The sequence below is a fragment of the Canis lupus genome, chromosome 9, assembly GCF_011100685.1.
Source record: "Canis lupus familiaris isolate Mischka breed German Shepherd chromosome 9, alternate assembly UU_Cfam_GSD_1.0, whole genome shotgun sequence".
NCBI lineage: Eukaryota > Metazoa > Chordata > Mammalia > Carnivora > Canidae > Canis > Canis lupus.
Window position 1 is genome coordinate 10407761 of NC_049230.1, and position 19045 is coordinate 10426805.

Below are 19045 nucleotides of genomic sequence, written 5' to 3' on the forward strand. Positions count from 1 at the left end.
TGGCAATTATTTTTAACTGTGTAAGCATTAACTTCATATGAACAGATATACTACTAGAACTGCCTCACATGGCAGTTCTCTTTGACCTCCACTTAGCCAGTGTTCGAGAGTTTCTTTTGCATGTGTCTCCGGATAGTGTGCCGTTTATTCATCCCTAGGGACTTTTAAAATTGACTTCTGACAGGTTTCCCTATACTCACTGTGCTTTTTTTTTTTTTTTTAATTTAAACACATGAATGGCGATTGTATAACTCATAAGGTGCCACCAGGGAATGTGGGGGCCAGAAAAAATGCATGGGTGGGAAGAGTTAACACAGGAGTTGGGTAATAGAGAGTTTTTTCTCACGGAAGCCTGCACTTTGCTGACAAAATGAAACAGGAAGATCAGTGTTTCACAGCACATTGAGAAAGAATAAATGTGGATCAATAGCAGTTCTGTACAGAGTAACATAGCAATTAGAATCGATCGGACTCAAAGAGACCCGGGTTCAAATCTTGACTCACCCTAGAACAATTTATTTGTGAGCAAGTTTCTCAAAATCTCTTCGATTATGCAAAAATGATAGTCATAATACCTAGCTGTCCCGGATTCAATGAGATCATACTGTGTGTCAAATGCTTCTAATAGTGTGTAGCAAAGTCACCTTTATTATTGTTGTCGGTATTATATTCTAAAAAGTTATTTGGTGAAAAACGACACAGGCAAAGACAGATCTCATGCCAATTACAAACCAACTCAGTGAAAATATTTTGTTTTTTTTTTTTGTTTTGTTTTACTTTGTTTAAATCTGTAACTACCTGAGCAGTAACCTAACATTTTTGGCATTGTGCATGGCATTATTTTTGTGGAAACAGTCTGAGAAATAAAGATGAAGCCATTTTTTTAAGTCCATAAAAGCAATAATGTCTGATTCTTTTTTCATGATCTTTCAAACTTCAAAATCACCTAAATACTAGCAGCTATGATAGCTTGATGCAGCACATAGGTAACTTCAAATCGCAATTTCCAGAGCGCAGCTTTGTCTTTATTCCCGCACCATCATTCATTTACCATTTGTGAAGTCGTTTTTATAAAAAAGCCAAAATGATTCACTTCTCAGGGATTTTAGTACTTGACAAAAAGAAAATAGTCAGAACTTCCCAAAATTCAGAAACCTATTACTGACCACACTTTTCCAGGATCATGGCGACCCCTTTCAAAAGCGGTGCTTTTATAAAAGTTTTCACAAGTTTCAAAGGTTGTCCAGAATTATCCAGAACAATTTAAGCTTTCCTGTAATTCTTTAAGAGGAAGACCTAAAGTTAACAACAAGGTTGCCAAATAGCGGGTTGGTGGCCTTGAGGACTAATATTCCTTGCCACTAAAAATATTTGTCTTCGGTTACTTACACTAAATCATTGTCTGGTGACTAGAGGAGACAGAGGCTAGTTAGCAAACCCATATCTTTACCCTGAGACATCGTGAATGGCGACACAGCAGATAGTTTAGATTCATTTGGTGTAATTAGCAGAGGCACAGATATTGCATGTAAGGCATGGGCTAATGACCCAAAGGACTTTTTTTTTTTCCTCCCTATAGTTTCTGGATTAGTATAGGTAGTTTAGGAACTGCTTTAAAGTTCTTAGGGTAGATTGTTTACTAATCATGAAACCCTAAATGACGTAAAACTAAGGGCTTCCAAATCTATAGAATTAATAAATCCTGGCTCCATTGGCAGGTGAAAGAATATGTGACTCCACAAGTGGAACTCTTTCATCCAAGGTTGTCATAGGGAAGAATGTGACAGAGGGAACTGTTTAAGGTACAATGGAAAATAACGCAGCTGTGTGTCTGTGTGCAGGTGCATAAAGAGCTAAAAGTTAGACAACCCAGGTGGTACTCCCCAGCAGCAGTCAGACTAAAATGGTTTTTAGATAGTGATGGGCATTAGCACTCAACTCGATCCCAGTGATCGTTTTTGACAGGAATCCCGGAATGGGAAACACTTGCTATGAATCTGAGATATTATTAGTGCCATACTTTCCATTTCATCTCAGTAAAATTATGTCATTGTTGCTGAAGTTTACAGTCTGAAGATGGTATTTCCAAAAAACTGTTCCAGATTGGTAAACCAAGAAGGAAGAAAGATTGTGACTGAGTCAGTCTTATGTGGAATAAAGAAGAATTTCTAAAGGTATTTTCTCCTTCCCAGGCCCCTAAGGAACTCATCTGTCACAAATACTGTTCTGGAAGTCCCTTCCAGAGCCCCAGGGGAGCAGTTTGCCTGCCTGGAAGTTCAGATGATTAAATAAAACATGATTTTATCCATCTAAATCCTCTAAACAAGAAATCTCAATCCATTCCATAGCTTTTCAAGAATTCATATTTCCTAAGGCTTTTTTTTTTTTTAAATCATCCCACTCTTTATTCTCTATGGTTCTTTATCTTCTTTAAACTCAGGATTTTCAAACAAACTTCAAATTAAAATAGCCAGAGAAGCAGGACTCATTGTATAGAATTGTGAAGTTAGTTAAGCTTTTCTTTTTTTCTCTTTCTTTTAAGTCACCTGCTATGGTACCTTCAGCTTCGAAAGCATTTGCCAAAACTATTATAGATCTTTGGGAATGTAGATATTATAGTTTGTACAGAAAAATGTAGAAGTGGCAAGAAGGAACTGACCAATTTGTCTGCCTAGCAATTGTTTCTTTGGTGGCATGTGGAAGGTGGTAGACTGGAAGACAGTACCTTCTCTTTGCCCCTTCCTAGTAGTAGGAAGATAGTCTTTCAGCAGGGTTCAAGGTATATCACCCTAGTTTATGTTTCTCTTCTTGGTGAGTTTGACTATTGGACATGGAGTAGCTCAAGGAGCTTATGTACTGAATCCCGCCCAGTCAATAAAATTCATGAAATACATGTACTCCTGCACCTAGTGGGCAGCACACTAACACCACCAGTTAATAGAAACTCATAGGACAGAGAGAAAGAAATGGTGTAACTGACTACAGTTAGCTGCCTTGTATCATGTCTACTCTTTGAATCGTGAACTCAAATTGCATGGTAAAAATATGGTTGGGAGACATAGAACATATAGATTCTAGCATCTCATGATTTAATGGAACTGGGAGCATGAGGAAATCCCGAAGTGAAAGCAAATGTGCCTTGCATAAGTCAGAACGAATTAAACTGGCCATGCTTCCATCTAATGAATACATCAAAATGCCTGTTTCTGGCTGCTGTGTACATCAGCTGTGGGCAGTGATTAATTCCTGGCCTCCACTACTTCCACTCATGCCGTAAGAGGAGGAGGGATAGCATCTTTGCCCACTGCAAAGTAAGACATACATAACAAGGCTAACAAAGCACCGTGAGTCAAGTTGCAGCAGGAATGATGGCAAGTACATGGGAATGAGTCAATGCAGGATTAGAACAAAGAATGTAATTCATGGAAATGTACATGTTGGGATGTGCTGAACAGTCGACTTGAGTGGATTTGCAGCAGCATGTGAAGATGATTTACATAAATGTGAACTCATGCCCAGAAAACAAATGTGACTTGCAAATTTACAACCCTAAAATCATGGAAGATGGTACACAGAAGCAGGCACAATTTCTAGTAAACAGAAGCCATTACTTCCCTGGACTATTGTTAAGTGTTTAGTGAACTCCAGTCATACACTGCTAGGATGAGACTAGATGAACTGTCCTCTCTAGTGGAATTGCTGAAAAGCCAAGCCAGCCTGTGCCCCCTGACACCTAAGAGTAAAAATATTTCATTGTTGTGAATGAGGGTGATAACTTGATTCAACTCAACTGGAAGAGTTTAGGAATGTAGACAGAGGTGTTACTCTGATTCTATCTGCCTTCTTGCAGCCTGTTTGATATATCCACCTATAAATGTCTTGCTGGCACTTTAGACCCCGTGGGTATTCCCCGCCGGTCCAACCAGCCCTCCCTCATGACTCTTGTTTCCTAATTCAGCCACACTGTGTCCAATCCTTGATTCTTGCTACCATCTTTTCCCCTCCTGACATTTAAGCAGTTGCCAAATCATATACATTCTTCTTCTGCAATGTCTCTGGAATTGACCACTTCTCTTCCATCCTCAAGTTCAAGCACTTATTACCTATTATTAAAATATCCCCATTGGCTCTTAACCAGCTCCTATCTTCACCTCTTAATCTTCCTATGTATTTGACATTTCATCTTCCTAAAAGTCACTATAACTACCCCATTCTCTTCTCCAAAAACTTCAGTGGTCGCTCACAGCCTTTCATTTCAAATAAAATCATTTAAAAACCTTAAGCTACTTTCCAATCTTATTCCCCATTAAGGTCTTAAAGAAGCTATGCCCTAGACCAGGGCTTCTCAATGTTGGCCCTATTGACATATTAGACTGGATAAATCTTTGTTGTGGGTCTCTCTTGTTCATGTAGGATGTTGAACAGCACTTCTGCCCTCCACCTACTAAGATGCCAGTTGCACTGTTCTCCCCCACCCCCCGCCAATTTTGACAACTAAAAATAACTCTAGACATTGTCAAAAGTTCCCGGGGAGCAAAATCACCGCCCTAGACAAAATGGGTCTCTTGTGGTTAGCAAGATATGCCTTAGGTTTCCCATGTCTGTATGTGTCCCCGCAGTGGGCCCTCTGCTTAGGATGTCTTTCCTACCATCCCTATTCAAATCATAACTATCATTTTCAGTTTATCCAAAAAAACTCTCTGTTACCAAAATCTCTCTGTTTTAACCAGGCTCCCTGAATTAAGGTATTTTCCTTTGCCTTCAGTTGAAAACAGCACTATATGTATTTCTTAAGCCATTTATCTTATTTTGACTGTTTTCCTTTAATTTGGCTGCTAACAACATATACACAGAAGCATATTTTTGCCCCTCTGGTTAAACATATAAATATTAATGGCATGAATTATGCAGGCTACTCTCTATTCTGTTGGAACTTTAATTCCCTAGTTGTTATTGGGGTTTTTTTGGTTTTGGTTTTGCTTCTAACAAATCTGCTGTATATTTTTTGTATGAAATTTTTACTAGCATATACTAAAAGCAACAATCTTTATGTAATTGTCTTAACATCACTGATAAATGCATGAATGTGATGTTCTCTCCTATTAAATGAAATAGAAAGTAAATCATAGTGTCTTTACAGAGAGAGAGAAAGAGAGAGATTTTTTTAAAAAAATGCAAAAACTAGAGTTAGCTGGACCTTAGAAGCCATCTGTCCTTCCTCTGTCCCTTTGCTTGAGGAAACTGGAATCTTGGGAGGGTAAATGTCCCAAAAGAGTAAAACTAGTCTATTACAGGCAAGATAAGTACTCAGAGCTCCATTCAGAATTTATTGCGCTAGACCCTTTGTACCTCATCTGGGGCCCTGGGGCCAGCATCTTGTGCGCCACTTCAGAACTTGTTAGAAATGCAAAGTCTGGGATCCCACCTCAAGCCTACTGACTTAGAAACTCTGGGGTGAGGCCCATCTATGTTAGGTCTACTGCAAGCGTTCTCAAACTCTCATGCATCAGAATGACTCAGAAGATCTGTTTAAATACAAGTGGTCCTTTACCACACACAATGTTGGATGAAAGGTAAACCATTGCGGGTTCTGAAGACCAAACTGAAAGGCAGCTGTGCTCAATATCAAATTAACAACTTGACCTATTTCCTGGAATTTACAACTTAATCCAGATTCCTCTGTTGACATAGTAAAAATTTTATTCTGCTTGAATCACTGTAACAATGTCTATTGCATCTTCATGAAGAGAGCATAATGAATTTGCATCAAAGCTAAAATATAATCCACGAAAATGCATTCAGTTCTGAGTTTTAGCATGTACAATAGGGTGCAGGAATTACAAGCACAGGGATATGAAGGAAGGGAAGAGAGGCATGTTAAGGTTTTGTCTTACTGGAAAAATTGATATAAATGTGAACCAATCCTAGATTTTCGGAACGGCTTGTTTATTGAATATATAAGGACAACCACTAAAAGAGCTAGAATATATATTTATAAGTCAATAAAAGAAAAAGTTAAGACAAATACATCAATCTAAAGGGCAGGAAAGAAAGAAGGAGAAGGAAAATAGAAAACATGAGTACTCATAATAATGACAGATATTCTTCTCAAATTTGGTAAAAAAAATCAGACATATAAAAATACATAGAAAGATACACAGTGCAGGGAGGAAAAACATATGCTGGGTAAACAACAACAACAAAAAGTATGAATCAAAGAAAGAAAGGAAGGAAGGAAACCACACACTAAAAAACCTAAAACAGCATTGCCATAGTGTCTGACAAAAAAAATAATTCACGGCAAAAGAGAGGATTATTTTATTTGATAAAGCAACAATCCGCCAGTGAGGTTGAACAGTTATTAAGATGAATACACCTAACAATATATCACTGAGACATACAGGAAGCAAGTGCTGTTAGAAATACAAGTAGTGAGGAGCCTGGGTGGCTCAGTCAGTTAGGCGACCAACTCTTGGTTTCACCTCAGGTCATGATCTCATTGGGTCTTGAGAGTGAGCCCCAAGTTGGGCTCAGCGCTCAGCAAGGGAGCCTACTTGAAGATTCTCTCCCTCTGCTCCTCCCCCAGCTTGTGAGTGCAATTGTACATGCTCTCTCTCAAATAAATAAATAAATCTTAAAAAAAAAAGAAAATATAAGTAGAAGTAGACTATTCCAACATCATTCAAGAGACTTAAACACACTTAGTAGCCAAGAGATTATACAGATGAACATATTTAAAGGTATGGAATATTTGAATTATATAATACTTGGATTATAAAATGGTATCATTAACAGGCATATAAATGCATAGAATGTATACATAACAAAGTACAGATATACTTTCATTTCAAATAGTCATGGCATATGTACAAAAATTAATCATTATATTTGAAAGAAAATAATATATTACGTGTTTTCTGAGCATGGTTCAATAAAATTAGATATAAAAACCAAAAGGAAAGAGATGGCCTCCTCCCACAAGAATAAAACCATACAAAAAAATAAACAAATATCCAACTGAACATTTTAGAAGATCCTTTTTGATAATCTTTGAGCTATTACAAACTACTTAGAAATTTTTAAAAACATGAGAATGCTACATATCCAAAAGCCTATGGGTTTTGGCAAAAGTGGCACCCAGCTGATATTCTATAAATTAATGCATGTGTTAGAAAACAAAGGAAAAAGAGAATGAAAAAAATGAGCCATGTGTTCAACTCAACAATCTTGGGTAAGACCTAAAACGGTGATAATATATTTTCATTGGAAAGTTGTGGAAATTGTAAACAAATTGTAAAGCAAAAGGTGAAAATCACCCACAATCCCACTGTTATTACTCTTTCCTTTCTTGTAACTGTAATACATATAACAATAAATAACTCAGACCAAATGATCTGAATTATGGGATGTTAGCGCAGTTTCTGGGCTAGATTTCCCCTTTGATCTTACCAATATCACAAGAGAGTGTCCTTAACAGTGAGGATTCTGGGAGTAAATGGAGTAAGTGTAGTGTATTCAGTTTTATACGTGCATGTGCAAGTGGTGCGTGGGGATGGTGTGTGTGTGTGTGTGTGTGTGTGCATGTGGCAGGGTGTGAATGATGGGCAAAATGAGCTCCCTCTTAACTCTTTGTCAGGAATACTGCTTTCCTTTTAAAAGAATTTGTCAAAGGAAAATAAATGGTTCCTTTCAGCAGACTTCCCAGAAAGATTTCAGTGACATGAAAATTTAGTGATTTGGCTTGCAAAATGATTTGATGAAAGCAGTGAGAGAAAAAAGAAATCTGAAAGGAAGTGATAGGGAAAGAACCCTTTGGAATCCAATAAGGGGAAATCACTTCCGAGATGGTGACAGGAAGCTTTCTTATACAATCAACCCTGACAGAAACGTCACCAATCCTCTGTGAAAGAGCGAGGCCACTCTAGTTTGGCTCCAAGTTCCAGGAAGAGCCAACCCCTTGCACGTAGGAAGCAGTTGTGTTTTTGGCCAGTGAAGCCATTTTGCTCAGCAGAAGGCATCTGGGGCACCTAATGTGTTTCTTGTTTGGGCATTGACCCTACAAGGAGGTATGCCAGAGACTGCACTCTTCTCTCAGAAAGAACGAGAATAAGAAATAATGAGCATGTCCTAACAAGCTGTGAAATTCTATTCTTCTTGCCCCCTGAATAGAGTCCAATGCCCCAAGATAAAGGAAATCCACTCTGTAATCTGATAGGTTTGTGACTGAGCACTTTGCCAAGAACAACGCCTTTCCTTCACGTAGTGCCAGGGTCCAGGTGCATAAACTCCAACCTTACAAACTCCAGTGCAAAAAAAAAAAAAAAAAATTGCAAAACAGAAAAACAAAAAACCACCACCTTGGCATTTGGTACATATAATATAATATGACAGGTAATGCCATGGATTTTTCTCAGCAAGGGTGGAGAAGAGTATGCTTCCATCCCTTGCACAGATACCATATTGGAGGTCTTTTGATTTGATTGCTAAGGTCAGAGCACAAATAGAAGTCTAAGTCTAAAATTAGTTTACTGTGATTGTTGTTCTCATTCCCCCTCGTCCTGCTGCAAGCTCTTGGAAAAGAGCACCTTGGAATCTCCAACACACATCATAGTTCTAGGTGCTGGGTGCTTGGTGAATGTTTCCAAAATGAGAAAAAGTAATTTCCTTTTCCTTTTCTTTTCTTTCTTCTTCCTTTTTTTTTTTCCTTTTTGGAGGGGGGAGGGAGATTGACATATGCTTTGAATTTGGGATAAAGATGATCTAGATTAGAAAATTTTAAAAAATGCAAATATAAAACGAACACATATAGAGTACTTCAAATCGTAAAGCACCCTTACAAAAATGATCTCTTTTTAAATCTCACAGAATTCGGTTTTTGCTCTTATTTTCCACTGAGTAAACCAGGCTCGAAAGTCAAACGTAACTGGACTCTAAAATCTAGAATTCTCAGACTTCTGTACCCAGAGGTACGTAATAACCACTTAGAGGTTCACTCAAACACAGCCTTAAAAATCCGCTTAGCTCCGAGTTCAGATGAATTGTTTCTGGTTTTCAGCTGCCATTGTTGGTGTTGGTTTGGTTTTGTTTTTGTTTTCCCCACATCAACCCACAGCTAGAATTCAACTCCTCTTTGAGTCTTTCCAAATAATTGAAAAATCCATTATTAAGCAATGTGGGCTTTGCAGAAAATCTCGTATGAGAGGCTGAGTAGGGGTTTTCTGCACACACTCCACGGGAAAAAGCATCTAACTCATTTTGCAGGTCCTATTTCTGTGAAGATTTTTTCTCTTCCCCCCTCTCCACTAGGAGTACCCAGCCAGACTGGACTCTTTTTATCTCCCAAAGCCCATGAAAATGCTAAACAGCACAAATGGACCATGTGGTTCGCAAGACCCTCCTTGTTAGAAGCCGGCAACTCTGTTGGTTGCACAGATTTCTTTTTATCTTTTATAATAACTAAGATGGACAGAGTAATAACCTCTTCTGAGTAGTTCTTATATAGCGTTAGGTACAAAGGTCTGAAAATTCCAGGTTTGTTAACGTAAGCATCTCCCACCTTAGATTCTCAAGCCAGTTCTTCAGCCCCATATTTTTTTTTGTTTGTTTTTTTTGCAAGCATGTCGCTGGTTTCAGCAGGTGCTTGAGTGACATGGCGAGCCAGTTTTTACCTGCAGGCTGCTCTCTCTCCAAAATGGGGAAGTTCTTTCATATTTTTTTCATACAAAGGACTTATTTGCCTGGCAGAAAACCTTGGTGTCAGATCCACACACCATGTAAAATGGGGAGAGGGTATATACCTCATCCTCCAGATCAAAAGAACGTACGTACAGGCATATTCCCTGACAACGACTAAGGTTGTATTCTTGCATATCAGACACACCTTGTGCCTTTGCATTTTCCTTTTTAAGTAAATTCCATATCACACACAATTTCATGCAAATCACGAGCAGGAAATAGCAGCCTAAACACTTTTCAAATCATGCCAGCAGGTAGGTTCAGGATGGCCTTGTTTCCAGAACAGGAGAGAAGGGAGAAGAAAGAGGTAACTTTTTCTTCCAGCACATTTAATCCATCAGCCTATAAGAAGGGGTCGAGAACAGGGGCTGCCTCTGCAGTTCTGACCCTTTCTCCTGGGTGAATATTGCAATAGGACTAGAGTTAAGGTACTGTGTCTCCCTTCTCCACCTCTTCATTGTGAAAGGAGCTGTTTATTGCAAGTAGCAACAGGATAAAAAAAGTTTTTTTTTTAAAAAAAAAAAGGAAGAAGAAGAAGAAGAAAAAGAAGAAGAATTTTGTTAGCTAGCTTCTTCCCTAATTGTTTTTTTGGCATTCTCCTGTCCACTTCTTTTTATTAACCTACAAAATGATCATAAACCGATAGAATGTTTTAGACCAGCAAATGCCTTAAGGCAGAGCAATTTTAGTAGGCCCTGGTGAGTCCAGGTGGCCTAATAGGAACAAACACACACTAGAACCGGACCCTCTTTTAAAAGACTTCGCATTCAGATGCCGGGTATGAGCTGGGAAAAGGTAGAAATTCAGAAGAAAGCCTCATTCCCCTTATCTTGGCAAATTTGGGCTCGCTTCAATTAAACCTTCAATGAAGACTCTGGTTTGAATAGTTCAAATGTCTCGAAATAGAAGGGAGGAGCAAGCTGTAGACTGAGGCCAAAGTACATACTGTATTTATAATCGAACACAGCTTTTTAAATAATTACATCCTTGTGCACTTTTTATTTTTGGTTCTTGAATAAGTCACTCAGATGAAATTAAAGAGTATGCAGGAGAAGGTGCTTCGGTGCTTCTTTCAGTTTCTATGGCAACCCTGGGGTATCTAATTCAGCTGCCTCATTGACTGAATGTGCCCAAGTGATGCAGGCTGCAACTTTTGGCTGATACTGGAAAAGGCAGGGAGGAGTGTTGTTAATCTTTTGGCCACCAAAGAGCTTATGAAAGGCCCGAAGAAAATCTCTGAATTGTTGATTTGACTTTCCCTCGTTTTCGTATGAATGGCTGCCATCTGAGACTGCGTTTTGCCAAGAGTATTTTGTCAGGGATATGTACACACTTGCCTCTGAAATTTCACTATTGGTAAATAATCAGCTGTTATGGGTCTGTGTCTAAATACCTAATGCAGCTATTTATATATTTTATTTTTTATTATTTATTTATTTATTATTTATTTATTTATATATTTTAAAAGAAACTCTTATATACTATTTAGTGGAATACTCTGTGGGATCAAAGAAAAAGTGGCTTATCTAGGACTTTAGATGTAGAAGCACATCAGCAAAAATTTGAAAAACAAAAGCCAAATAAAACTACGCAGTGTGAGAATTGGTTCGTTCCTTTGTTAACCAGGAGTGAACCAGGACACTTGCCCAAGGGATGTTCTTCTGCCCATGTGTCAGGCCTGGGAGGGTGCTAAGGTAGATGATTCCACAGACCTAATCTCAGCAGAGACTGGGGTCAGGTGGTCATTCAGCATGAAGTGAAAGAACAGCATCCTTGGCAGCAAAGTTTTTACAAAACCAACTTAAGCAATTAGCAATAAGGTGTTGTAAAAGTATTTGAATCTATGGCAACATCCTTGAAAAAATTAGTGAAGAAGATTCCTGCATGTGGAGGGCAAGCACTGTATCTTTGTGTAGCACCGAGTGCATCATCAGCACTACATAACTGGCAGCTATTGTTTTATACATACATTTCTTTTATCTAAAGCTCAGCTATTGGGGCAGCCCCGGTGGCTCAGCGATTTAGTGCTGCCTTCGGCCCAAGGTGTGATCCTGGAGACCTGGGATCGAGTCCCCCATCAGGCTCCCTGCATGGAGCCTGCTTCTCCCCTTGCCTGTGTCTCTGCCTCTCTCTCTCTCTCTCTCTCTGTGTCTCTCATGAATAAATAAAATCTTAAAAAAAAAATCAGCTATTTGTCTCAGTTGCAAGGCAAAATGAATATACATTTGTACTGCTCATTTCCTAAACCATCATCTAATGAAGACAAAGTCCCTATAGAAAACTCTGAATAACCAGCACCGTATAATAATTCCTCCATAAATATTTGGTCAAGTTGAATAGGATTTTTTAGAAGCCAAACCCCTTAACAGCCTCAACCTCTCAGAAATTCGGGGCGGCGGGGGGAGTCTGAAAATGAGTACAGTCACCATAAAATCCCTCCATTCAAGCCAGACTTTTGTGTCTCATCTGTACCTTTCCTGATTTGCCTGGCATTCTGATATTAGTCATATAGTCCTTAGAATGGATTCTTTATTTCCTGGGCACAGCAGATGGGAAGCAAAGATCTAAATGATGCTAGGGGACTGTGGCAAAGGACGAAACAGCAGCTGATGACCTAATGGGTAAAATTCACAAGCACGTCCCACCAGGCAGAGGGACACCTATTAGCTTGTGTGACACAAGGAAACATTAAATAACACATACCACTTTTTTTAAATAAGCAGGGAATTGTGTAATATTTTAGAGAACCATTGCTCCCAAACAATGGATGCCCTGGAGGCAACAACTTTGTTATTTAGAAAAAACCACTTAGATGTAATTATTCATCATTATTATTCTTATTAGTTAATAACACTCCTGTGCTGATTTTTAAACTCCTCCCCTTCCACGTTCTTCTTAACCGTCTCTCTCCTTTCTTTCCCCAACACTCCTCTAGCTTCCAAACCAGGGGACTGACTCATCCCGGCTCGCCCAGAACGTTCCCAGTTTTAGCACTGTGAGCCCTGCGTCGGGGGAAACCCCTCTGTCCCGGCCAAACCAGGACAGTTGGTCACCCTACTCCAGAAGCGGGCACTGTGAGAGTATTATTGCACTGGTGCTTTGCACGTATTACCTTGTACTCATGCAATTTTTAAAGTCGTGTTCACAATCCTCCTATAGTGGCTCAAATCATCAGGTTCCCTAGAGTCCTTGACCTGAACTCTTTTGAAAATTAAAAAAAAAAAAAAAAAAGGGCTCTGGCTTCTTGAAATATGCTGATCATGGACTTGGTTCTTCACTTAACGTGGGTAGAGCTAGCCTTCATTTATTTAGGTATTTGTTTATGAAATTTGGGAAGGAAAACTGATGGACTTAATCTGTTCTGCCAGTTGTAAGATGGAAACTTCGAGTGGGAAATTTGTTTTTGATTCTTCGCAGGTGTGATCTGGGTTGCTGCTTCAGAAGGCCAGTATCTGGAGGTTTTGTCCAACTGTGACTGAAAAGAAGCCTAAGCAGGACAATGAGATCCCACCTCTACTTTTTCTTTTTGCATATATATTTAATAACTTTTTTTTTTAAAGTAAAGGTGAGGCCCATATAGCATTCAACTCACTGCCTGGAGGTACAATTATATATTTTGCTCAGTGGGACCAATCCCCAAGGAGATCCTGTTACACCTTTGGCTCCCTACAGTGGGAAGAGAGCTGAAGTGTATGACGTGGTAGGGGGCCTGTGACCTGGTTAGTAAAGGAGCTTTGTGGTTGCACCTGGAGACAGGAGTAAGCAATTCTCAGCTAATTGAAATTAATCTGAAGTTTGAAATTTACCCAAATCCCACAATCAGTGCTTAAATTTGTCCAGTCTACCTTTTGTGAGTTGTTCCCTCTCTTTAAGAACTGGATGAGAAATGGAGGAGCAGGTTTTGAAGGAGGTCGAAATCCTGGCCTGATGTGTCCCGTGTGAAGAAAAAGAATGCATTTTCATCATGTAGGAAAATAAAAACTAAGAAGCCATGGGGTAAATGATGGGCTTTTACCAAGAATGCTTCTAAATGGAAAGCAGAGTATTGATAAAAAGCACAGCCCAGGGGTGCCTGGGTGGCTCAGTTGGTTAAGCTTCTGCCTTTGGTTCCTGGGATTGAGCCCCACATCAGGCTTCCTGCTTAGCAAGGAGTCTGTTTCTCCTTCTCCATCTGCCACTCATGCTGCTTGTGCTCGCTCTCTCTCTCTCTCTCAAATAAATAAATAAAATCTTAAAAAAAGAATCACAACCCAGTGCTAACTGGCCTAATTTTAAATCTCAGTTCTAATCCCTGCTTGCTGTGTGTGCTTGCACAAGGCACTCAACCTCTCTGGTCCTGGTTCCCCATTTCTTAACTGAGGAGAATATCACTGCCTACTCCATTGAGTTGCTGTTAAGATTAAATTACCTAATTCATACGAGGAATCCAGAGCCATGCTGGAAACACAACAAGTGCCACAGGAGTTTTGTTAAAGAAAATGCATTAAGATGCAACCCATATTTCAGAATGCAGATTTTCTCAGTATTTCCAATCATGAAAAAAGTGAAGTTGTTCCAAATCTGCTAGAAGTGGCATTTTCTCTGAGATTGCATATCCCTAGTAACTCTGCTTCCTGAAACTATAGGTTAGTGGATTAAACTAAGTGTAGAGGCAGATAGATACATTTGAATTTGAATACCACGTCTGTGGTCCATTAGCTTTAAACCTGGCTTGTTTCTTCTATAACAGAGGTTGATAAATTATAGGCCATGGGCCCCATCTGGCCCATCACCTATAGTTATAAGTAAAATTGTTTGGTTTTTTAAAAGATTTTGTTTCTTTATTCATGAGAGACACACAGAGAGAGGCAGAGACATGGGCAGAGGGAGAAGTAGGTTCCCCATGGGGAACCTGATGTGGGACTCGATCCCAGGATCACGACCTGAGCCAAAGGCAGACGCTCAACCACTGAGCCACCCAGGTGCCCCGTTATAAGTAAAGTTTTATTGAAACACAGCCACACCATTTGTTTTCATATTATCAGTGATTGCTTTTGCACTACAAGGGCACAGTTGAGACAGACTCTCTGTTCTGCAGAGCCAAACATATTTACCATCTGACCCTCCACTTTTACCAATTCCCGACTCACAGTACAAGGAGAATAATATCCTAATCGCGTGGGGGTGGGTGGGTTGAGATAACATATCAGGCGGGACCCTATACAAGATTGGGCTCCGTAAAGGATGACTATTATCATTAAACAGAGACTCAAAATCTAAAGCTTATCATATGTCTTATGATCAGTTTTGTTTGCTTGCTTGTTTTCTACCCTCCGTCTACCTGCGCCACTCCATCCAAAAACAAAATATGAGCTTGACTTCCTCTAACTTGGATTAAGCTAATCTGCCACCACACCACACCTCCCTGTTCAGGCAATTTCTATGGCTTTATTCATCCCAACTCTCAGCACTTAGGTCCTGTTGTTTGGGAGCATTTGCTTCGCATCTCAGCGATGCTACAGTAACCATACAGGAAGCCCGCAGATTCTTGCACCAATTTGTCTTCAGTTTTTAATTTTTTATTTAGAAATAATAAAATAAGACATAATATATAAAAATATGTACAATCCATGGTTTGTGCAGTACAATAGGAAGACTTTTAGATACAAAAAGACGGCAAACGGGAAAATAATGACTATCACGATTGTCAAAGGCCGGGATTGTTCAACTCGCCAGAGCCCAGAGCTGAAACCCAACGTAACTAGAAAAGAGATTCTAGTCAGGAGTGGGGAGGTGACTATGCAACACTTTTATTTTTCACCTTAACATTATTAGACAGAGCGAAGGAGAGCTCACTCTGCTCCTCAGAACAAGCTTTTTGCCTTTACTGAGTGGCTTATTATAAAACATGAGCTGACATTTGTCATTTGCAAAGGTAACATGATTTGGGGGACAGAGCTCATCAAATAGACAATATAGGGAAGAAAGGAAGTGAAAAGAAGAAATAATGCATTAATAGTTTTTTTCTTTTTTTTAAAAAAAAAAGGTAAAACAGACTTTCTCCAGGAATTTGGAAATGGCTACAGTGCTATATTGACATCCTTACAATGTCTGATTCAAGTATACTCTTAGAGGGATAGAAAACTATTCCATTCTCAATAGTCAAAATAGAATTCACTTTGTCTATCTTTTATTTAAAAATAGGATAACCAGGAATCTATGCCTCCTCCCAAAAATATAATGCCCATCCAGATACGAGCAAAAATTCTTTAAAAGGGAGTAATTCTTAAGTAAATTCAACGGGGGTTTGCTTGCAATAGAGAAGCAACACATAGCTGGGGACAGACCCCAGATATTCACGGCGAGTCTCCTCGGACTTCATTTTAACGACGTATGTGCACTAATTAAGGAGACTCAGTCAATAAGGACAAATGTTTTGAAGGTAAAATGCAACAAAAAATGTTGTGCATTACCTGTGTCTTGGCTCTTGACAAAAAAAAAAAAAAAAAAAAAAAAAAATTGCCATTTAAAGCTTGTAATTGTTAAAATACTAACTAGAAAGAGCTTTCAAATGAACAGTCCATGCTGAAATAAATAACAGAACATAGCAATACGAACCTTATAAGGCTGGTAAATATTTGCTAAAACCATGCTAACCGGTAGCATAGAGGTACTAGCTCTCTGAAATTGCTGCACTGAAATTATACTTTCTATGGCAATTTTTTTTTCCTTTACAGACTTCTATTTACATTTGGCTTTAAATATGAAAATATCTGATAAACTTTATAAAATGTACACTTTAAAAACATAGCTTCTGCAAAATTTTCTTGGAAAAAAAAAAACAGAAACAAAAACAAACCTGTGCACCAGAAATTTTAGATTTTTTTTCTGTTTTTCAGAAATAAGTTGAAAGATTTCCCTCCCTCATTCTTGCCCCCAGACCCACCCCCTTTCAAATATCTCAAGTCTTTTTAAGTGGCAGCACTGTGTGTTTGGGAGGAGCCCTCTCAGTGGTCACCCCATGCTCCACTGCATCTTCATTTAATTTACATATCACTGAATACTCTTTGGTTTGATTATTTTCCTTTGCAAAATATCGAAATAGCAGCAGCTGAAGCCCTCAGTAACCTCTCACCCTCAACAGCCAACTTGTTCTCTCTTCTGTCAATTCTTTTGTCCTATCAATCCCAATTCCTCCAACTCTCAAAACAACTTCCCAAACCTGCCTTTAAATTTGGATTTAAAATAGCATCCGCTTGCTTGACATCTCTGTCTTGGTTTCCATGAGAAGAACACCAGTTTTCAAACCCATCGACTCTGAAGGCTGAGAACAGCAGAAACTGTAATATTATTGCAGGCACGGCATTCAGAGATGGCTGTTCAAGAACCAGAGACCATCACACACATCAATTTACGAAATACAGGATTCCAGAACAAGCTGTTTTTTAATGGCATACAGGGTTATAATACCATAAGAGAGTTGATTTTGAGACTCCAATTAAAAAAGAAAAGTCAGCAACCCCCAGAATTCACACATAAGGAACTTTAAACCAAAAAAGAGCTCCATTATTGAGTTAGAGCAGGGTAAAAAAAAAAAAAAAAAAAGTTTCAGTCAAGTCAGGCAGCCAGGCAGGAGAGACTTCTGGAAAACAATGTGTCCTTAGTAACCTGCTCTAGGGCTCTATAGGCGAGAAGGATCAGCTCAGATCCAATCCCAAATGTGCATACATAAAGGAGAAATAATCCTTTTAGATCATTATCTCTTCTACTTGTGGCTGTTATATCTTGTATGGCTCTGGTTGACCCCAGAATACTGCGACATTTTCATTCCTACCCTCTACCATTAAAAATAAATAAATAACTTTCCTCTCCCTCCCGAATACTTGAGCTGACGTGCTGTATCAAAGTGGCCGGTCCACACGGTCCACACCTCACCAGCTCCCCCTTGGGCATCTGCAGCCTCCCAGACACTATAGGACTCACTCCAGACACACTGATCGGAAGAACCAGCCTAGAGGCCAGGCGTGGCATCTTCTCAAAGGCGAAGTCGGCCTGGAAATGTCCTGACAGTTGGGCCAATGAATTCAGCTGCAAGGGTTTAAACTTCTCTATCTTTCACGTTGGATGGCTCAGCTTTTGGGGATGCCAACTAACTCCAACCTAGGTCTTATCTTATGGAATAAATCCTGGAAGGCGCCCAAAGGGGAGAGCCAGAAAAATCTAAGAGCCCGTCACCATCTCTCACCTTATGCGTCGGCCTGGCCAGCCCAACCTCACAGGAAAGAAAGGATATTTTGATTGTGTGTGTGTGAATTTTCCTTCCCCTTTCTTCTTCCTCTCATCATACACTAGTTGCATGAAAGAGCAAAACTGAAAAAGCACGACACTTACTATACTCTGCGGAGGATATTCTATTTTCTGAATAAGGTGAAAAAAGGAGAGGGCAGTTCAAGGTCTTGCTGAGGTTCAAAGTTACTGTTTCTTGATTTCAAGGCAGCCGTGGGGCTTTCTATCCTTTTTAGTATAAGCTCCACTGTGCAAAAATGTGCATTATCTTTGGTATTTATTTTAGGTAGTCTAACTTAAAATTTGAGATAACCCATTAACATCATGGAAGAAAAAAAAAAAAAAGAAAACCCAGAGGCTACCATTTGGCTAGTGTTACATAATGCCCTTATGTAACCAAAGAGAGAGAGAGAAAGAGAGAGAGAGAGAGAGAGAAAAAAAAAATCAATTCTAGCAAACAAATTACTGGCCTCAAAAAATCAGGCTCTCGTTTTGGCAGCTTAATAGCCAAATACTTGCCACTTTGAAGCACATATCATGAGCTTTCAACAAAGTTCAACACTGACTTTTAAATTACACGAAAGAAGAACTACACGGCAACAAAAATACAATTTGTGTTCATGTAGTTAGCAGCTTTTCAAAAAAAATTAAGGCAGAGTCTTGCCTTTGTTATGCCATTAAAAACATTCTTGTTCCCTAAGGAGAAGCATTCTGGATTCGTCAAATACCCAACCGAGGCTGGCCTGCGAGTTCAAGTTTTGTAAAACACACAAAACGAAACAGAAAAACCCCATAACTTATTCTATCACATGTATGTGCCATCGGGTCATGGGGTGGGGGAGGGGGGAGAGGAGGCGTGTTGAGTGCTCTAAGGTTAAATCTCCGAGCTTACAGTCCTTTCTTCGACGCCACCGTACTCGCCTCGGTCCCTTGTGGCCACGTGCCTTGACCCACCTCTTCACCAGTACCGTCGTCTGAATAACTGCTTGGGGCCTTTGACCAACAGACTGTTAGTTGAAAGTCAATATTCCAGAGGAGGAAGCAG